This window comes from Silene latifolia, chromosome X, assembly GCF_048544455.1.
Source record: "Silene latifolia isolate original U9 population chromosome X, ASM4854445v1, whole genome shotgun sequence".
NCBI lineage: Eukaryota > Viridiplantae > Streptophyta > Magnoliopsida > Caryophyllales > Caryophyllaceae > Silene > Silene latifolia.
In genome coordinates this window covers 91,940,529-91,947,900 of record NC_133537.1, presented here as the reverse complement: position 1 = coordinate 91,947,900, position 7,372 = coordinate 91,940,529, and positions in this window count along the sequence as shown.

Here is a 7,372-nt window from a genome sequence, read left to right as displayed (position 1 = left end):
AAGACTCATTGAAATGAGTGGGAGCATTCTCTTAAACCGTTAAGATGAGAACGAGGTTCAAGAAGTAAAGATTATAATGGAATTGATACAAGGTAATGTTAAAGGTAAAGTTGTTGAGAATGACGATACTAAACCTATCAATCCCGACCGATAAGGTTTCCATTGTCTTAAATGTTGGACACGAGAAAGGAAACTACCCCAAATTATTGAAGAATCAACAAATTAGTTGTGGGACATCTAATATGATCTTCTTCTTTAAATGTTTATATGATTAACATAAATTTTGCTAGTACTACTTCGTCAATATTAGAAACCAATGGAGGTTTTCATCATTGTACTTGATACATAGGATGCTTAGAATATGACGACTAGCAACAATAATGTCGAGAGATAGAGTAATTGTGTACTCAATCTAGTTTTTGGATTTAAAGTTGAACTTAATTATGATTATTAAGTGCATAAACTCTAAATAAGAATATAAACTTGTTAAGATACAAAAGAGGTTTTCACTTTTGTGACCCTATACACCACGATTTGATGTATGGCTAGCCCATTATCAAGGTGATTATATTCTAAACCAAACTAGAATGAAATATCATGTAGATGATGTAAGATTCAAATTGGTAACCCAAGATTAAACTTTAAATTTTGGAATGATGAACGCAAAGAGTTATCGAGTACTCTTGAAACCATTAGATTGTTAATGGTATATGCGTATCTTGTATTCAAAGCAAGATGTCTCGTGCCTTTTGGTGGAAAAGGAGATCGAGGTTGTAAATCATTGATCCATAATAGGTTGATCATTTTCTTTTACCAACAATTTAAGTTGATGCTAATGTGTTCACTTAATAAGGTAAATAGAGAAGTCTTTGAAGAAGTTCAAATGTTCAAAGAATCACGATTTAGTCGTGATGGGATTATCAAAGTGAAGACTTTGATTAAAGCCAAAGAAAATGTGATTTAACATCACAAGTTTATCTCTCTTAACAGACATTATGGGACAATGTGTGGTTGGATAAGAAATCAAACGCTATTCGATAAGGTTTGGACTTTGATCAAGTTACTTTGAGTTACTTGATCCTTTTGGGGATTTTATCATTTTGTCTAGATTATTTTTCCACTAAATCGAATCATATGAGATATGATATGGTAAGGGTACCATGTTTGTAAGTTTTCACAAGAAACAAATGCTCAATTTTTCCCTTTTTCAATTATCACGAGTACGACGGGTTTGCGGCTCGTGAAGCTGTCTTTCTAAAATACAAGTTTATTTCTAGAAGACAGAGTGGGAGAAATTGTTCAAGAGCCACAAAGAATGCCACAGAGAATGTTATGTCGCAAGAAACTGGTTTTTCTTGGCTACATAAGACGTTTTGTGTAAGACATTGTTTCTTCAAAACCTAGGAGGTTAAATTCGTCACTTGTTAAAGATGATGAATTCATGCTATTTTTAAGAAAGTAAAGAGCTTATAACTTACAAAAGAAATTTTTGATTCAAGTTAATTACTTCTGGAAAGTAATCAACAAATGACTTACATAAGAGTGTTTAAGTCACAACTCAATACAAGGCTTAGAGCCATGAAAATCCGAAACATAAAGGCTTGATTAGTGACAAAAGGTTTTGCACTAATAAAGAGATATTTCAAAGCAAGATTGGTTGCAAAGGGTTTTGCACTAGTTGAAATGCTTAAGTCTATTTGGATCTTCTTAAGGATTGTGTTTCATTATGAGGTTATGAAATACGTAGCAAGTGAATCTAAAACCCGCTTCTTCAATAGAAGGAATGTATTCAATACATATCATGAGTTTAGTAGATTTTTGCAATCCTAAGATAATGTGAAACTTAAGAGAGGGTCTTAAGTAGGACATCAATGAGTTAGAATCAACATTTTGATCATGTGATAAAACATTTCTCGATAAGTCAAGAAGTTGTGTTTATACATGAAGTTTAGTGGGAGTTACGGAAATTTTAATTAGTCCGATATGTGGATGACATATTGATCATTGAGAATGATTTAAGACTTTTGGAGTATTATATACATCCGGAATATCCGGATTTATGAAGATAAATCCACATGATATTAGCGTCAGTAAGAAGTCTTATGTTGATAAGATTCATGACTAGTTCAATTAATTGAACATATTTGATTGATTCCATTTGATTCCGCTGCCGGATCAATTAAATGAGTAATGATGTATAACACTTCATATACTTTGAGTATGATGAATTGTTTTCAAAATCGAATTTAAGTAATATTTACCAAGTAAGCTATAAAGATTACCCTTAAGTGCTTGCAGAAGCATTAAGAAAGTAAAGCAAAGTGTTTATGATGCAATATTGTGTAAGGGTGTTACACAAGTGACAATTGACAATTGAGATTGCGCATGGTTTCCGACAAAACCATAATCAAAACACATTAGGATGGTTAAGATACCATTGTGGCAATGTTAATGAAGAAGTAGATTTTCTAGAATCGTTCTAGGCAATAAAGAACAATGAGAGATATTTATAACGGAAATTGAGTACACTTGCAATCATGGGATGTGCAAGAAGGAAGAGTCCCGCACACTGCAAAAACAGTGGGAGCTATTCTTAGGCTAGAGGGCCTATGTCTTGATTGGATCTCGACACGTACTCAGAAAGTTTTGTAATGCAAATGTATACATTACAAAGGAAAACGAGTATGTAGTAAGGTTGAGTTAGGTACAAGAAGTTGATAAAACCTACTAACCAAAGCCTTCTCAAAGGCTAAACATGAATAGTCATGTCATTTCAATTGAATTGAAATGAACAACTACGTACAAGATCAAATTAGATTATAGAATATGAAATAGTAATCAGGCATTGACTATTCATATGTGATAATCGCATTTGTCGTTCGAGTTTTATTTTAAAACTCTTTTATTATACTTTGTTACATCCAAACGGGTTGTGGAGACAATTGAACCCCGTTAAAGTGAACACGGATTAGCATGGTATTCGCCCATAGTCACTTGTATGAGGTGACGTCTCGAAGCGACTAGAGTGTGATGCGATTGATGGCAAGTTCAAGTGCCATAGAGTCATGTAAGATGGCTAGTCGATCACATAGGCAGACTGTTAGGAACGTTTTGTCGGGCCTTATGACCGCTTATAGAGTTCTGGCAAATTTATATAGCCTGGTCGTGGCGAGAGCTGCTATAGTATTCGAATGAGTCGATTCTTTTGACTAAAGACTATTCACCTAAGATGGCACAGTTTCAGATTAACTTTGATTTGTGTTACTACGACCTTCGTAAATGGGGTCAAATGGGCATATTTTGGGTTATGATGGCTGTGGCTAGTCAAAGGGAATGAGTGCGATAGGAATTGTCCACCCCCTTGTCAGGGTTATAACAATATCTCAGGGCCACTCGAGGAGTAATGAACTGGAAATGCGTGGCCACGCTCGGAAGGTATCTATGATAGATAAATCCGGTCAATCAGTTATTCTCCAGATCGAGGAAACCACTCTCGATATGATCACTTGCAAGTACGACCTGAAAGACACCTTGCATTGAGTGGGAGATAGTAATAGGACAAGAGAATTGGTGACGCACACTTGTCGAGGACAAGTGGGAGATTGTTGGGAAATGTGTCCTCAACAATAGTGCGATCACATGATTTAAATATCATTATTAAATCTCATTTTAAGAATACATGTGGGATGTAATATTTTACAAGTCAACTGGTCCACACATATCGGTAATGATTGGCTGACTAGAGTTTGACATTACTGTCGTGCGACGGTGGTGATCAGTTGATCCCCTTAGGTCATACCTATAGGGAAATACTCTTAATTGATTATTTAATTAATCGTATACCGATACGAGTTAATTAAATTGCTTAAAATTGACGGATGATTTTGTGAGTATAATTTACGTATCTTATTGTAAATATGATTAAATAAGACACGGTCTAAGTAATCGAATTATTTTATTACTTTGATGAAATAATTGTTTAAAGAAACAATTAAAACGGAATGAATAAATTATTATAAATACAGAATGTTGTAGTTTATAATTTGGAAACCATTTTGGTACAAGTAATTACGAATTACTAGTCGATTTTGTATATGACATATTTTATGAGTATGTTGATTTTTAATATGTTAAAAATACATTACAATTTCATATGTCAAGTAACATGTCACATATGTTACGATTGACAAATGACAAAATAAAATGGACCATCCATTTTATTTTGTATGTACCGAAATTATAAGGAGTTAGTGGAATAAAATTGTGTTAATTGTTTAGTGGTAGACACAATGATAAAAGCTAACTAATAGGCTTGCATGCCTAGTCTCTTGTGAAGAGCAAAGATGAAGGCATTGGGCATACTACCCAATGCCCCTTTTTCGGCCACCAACAAGAAAGAGAGAAAAGCTCTTCTCTTTTAGATTATTATTCATTCCTCCCATCTAATTTTCTAGTGTAAGAAAATCCTTCAAAACTCTCTACAATTTATGATAATTCTAGAGAAATAAAATCTTACAAAACATCACCTCTTGACCGAAATTTCAAGAGTGAAAATACAATTTATATTGTATCAATTTTATTGTAAAACCATTATTATTACTAGATCTAAATAGTATTGGTTTATTAAGATGTATTCCTTGGGTATATGCTTTTGGGAGGGATTCTACACTTGAATCCTTGTTCTTCCATTTGGAAAGCTCAAGAACAAAAGAAAAGGAGATTTCTTTTGTGCCCATTTGAACCGAAATTTCAATGTAAGGATATGATTTCTTCTCTTTTATTATATTGTTTGCATGCATAAAATCCACATTTAATTTTATGACAAATTAATTTCGACATATATGAGTATGTTAGTATGTATATGAATCTACATTTCCTTCAAGGTGCACTAGCCGGAGTACTAACCGGCCCGGTCCCAAACAAGACCTCTAAGGTCTCGGCAATGGATCCGGTAGGCCCCGAACACTCCCGTGCAATCGAGGCAAAACAAAATCCGCCCAAACCCAACCAACGAAAACACTTCAACAAAAGACGCACAAAAAAAATGACTCGCCCTTCTTTTCAAGCAAAAGACGAGTCAAAACAACAATAAAATTTTCAAAAAATCACCCAACATCTCAAGGCCCACACAAGGCCCGCAAAACAAACAGCAAAAATGCCTGACACATTTGGGTATTTTTCAGAGCTCAAAAAGGCAATTTTACGCCAATTCGAGCACAGACCGGTCAAAAAAATACAAAGTACGACCACCACGGAACAACGTGATCTAATCACGTCCCAAAGCGACCTAAACTACCAATAAGGTCCATTTTAAGACAAACTGACTCAATTTTGGCCCAAGCAGACGCTCATTTCGACAGACATCAGACCGTCACAATAGGCAAAAATTCCAATTTTGCCCACAACACCCAACGAAGGCGCAATATAGCAAACGCGGTCTTCCCCAACTACAATGCAACCTAGTGGGGCACACAACTCAAGCAAACGAACTTGGCAATGTGAAATAAGATGGTTTTCTCCTCTCATTCACATTTTTCGAGCATAGGGAGTAGAAACGGGGACCAAAATGCAAACTAAAAGCACCCCTATACTCCTAAACAGGTTTCTAACGTAATGCAATCATCAATTTCAGTCGAAAATGGGCTAATAAAAAACGCCCAATTCAATTTTCGAAAATCTAGGGCTTCGCCCTAATTCAATCAGCAAAAAAAACAAACAAATTCAATGGATTCGTGAGGATTTACATACCTTGAGATCACATGATGATATGAGCACAAAGACAAGAAAGGAACGAGATCGAAAAAATGGCAATTTATCGATTTTTTTGTGTGTTTATCGAAGAAGACGAAGTGAAGAGGAGTCGTCCTGTTTCTCGCGCCTTTTCAACAAAAATAGGGGAGCTCCCTGACTTCGCAGCTCTGCTCGCGCCTCAATGAGGCGCTCCCAGATTCACTCAGCGAAATTTTGGGCTTTGGCCCAAATTTCCCACACAAATTTCAATTATTCTACGGCGGCAATTAAAACCGTCACTTTTCAAAAAAGCTAGTGAAATTAAATTCCGCTATTTTCTCAAATTTTCAACGACGACAATAAAAACCGTCATTTTTCAACAATAGTGAAATTCAAAGTCCCTATTTTCTCAAATTTTCAACAACGGCAATAAAAACCGTCACTTTTCAAAAATAATAGCGAAATTCAAAATTCGCTATTTCCACGATTTCGAAAATTTCAACGGCGGCAATAAAAACCGTCATTTTTCAAAGATAATAGCGAAATTCGAAATCCGCTATTTTCAAAATTTTCAACGACGGCATTAGAAACCGTCATTTCTAAAATACAAAAGCAAGATAGCGAAATTCAAATCTGCTATTTTCACGAATTTCAACGACGGCATTAAAAGCCGCCATCTGTCAAAAACAAAATCAATAGCGGAATTCAAATCCACTATTCTCATAAAATTTTCAACAAACATTCACAAATCTCAGACGAACGACATTAAAAACCGTCGAACCTTCAAAAGGGGACAGTGAAATTCGCTACCCTTCACGAATCTCAAATCATGGGAAGGCGAAATTAAAATCATCCTCCCTAAACACCCATCAGACGACAGAGTACACATCTATCCTTTTCCTAGAAAACGAACGACAATAAAAATCGCTATCTCTCTGAGAGTCTCGAAATCACCGCCGACCTCGGGGGACAGGCTCACAAACCTATCCATTTCCGGCGCCACGAACATTCAATACAAACACCGATATTCCCTAACAGGATATCGGAAGCTTCCTCACGAAACCCGCTAATACGAACAACTTCTCGAAATAGACCCGTGCAATGTGGCTATTTCCCACAGTCGATCAATCAACATAGCACATGCTTGGCGAGCCTCACAATGCATATTCAACATGGCTGGTGAGCCTCAAAACGCGTCACATTGATCGCGACTGGCGAGCACCTTTCATATACGAACCGCGGCTCGCGAGCCCCTTTTATACACGTACCGCGGCTGGGGAGCCCCTTTCATATACGCACCGCAGCTGGCGAGCCCCTTTCATATACACACCGCGGCTGGCGAGCCCCATTCGTGTACGCACCGCGGCTGGCGAGCCCCCTCATGTACGCACCACGGCTGGCGAGCCTTTGTCCGCAAACAAAAAAATGACTCAAGGATATATCCCGAAGATGCCTCAGGTGTGACTCCTTCTTATGGCTGGCGAGCCTTTGTACGTAGTCTAACGGACTTTAAATGACCAGCACGGATAGTCGACAGACTCTAAACTATTCCCGACGACAGGTCCTTGGCTCGTACCCTCGAGTCACCTTGGCATCGTCCTTCCCTACGGCAGGTCCTTGGCCCGAATCCTTTCGAGCCGCC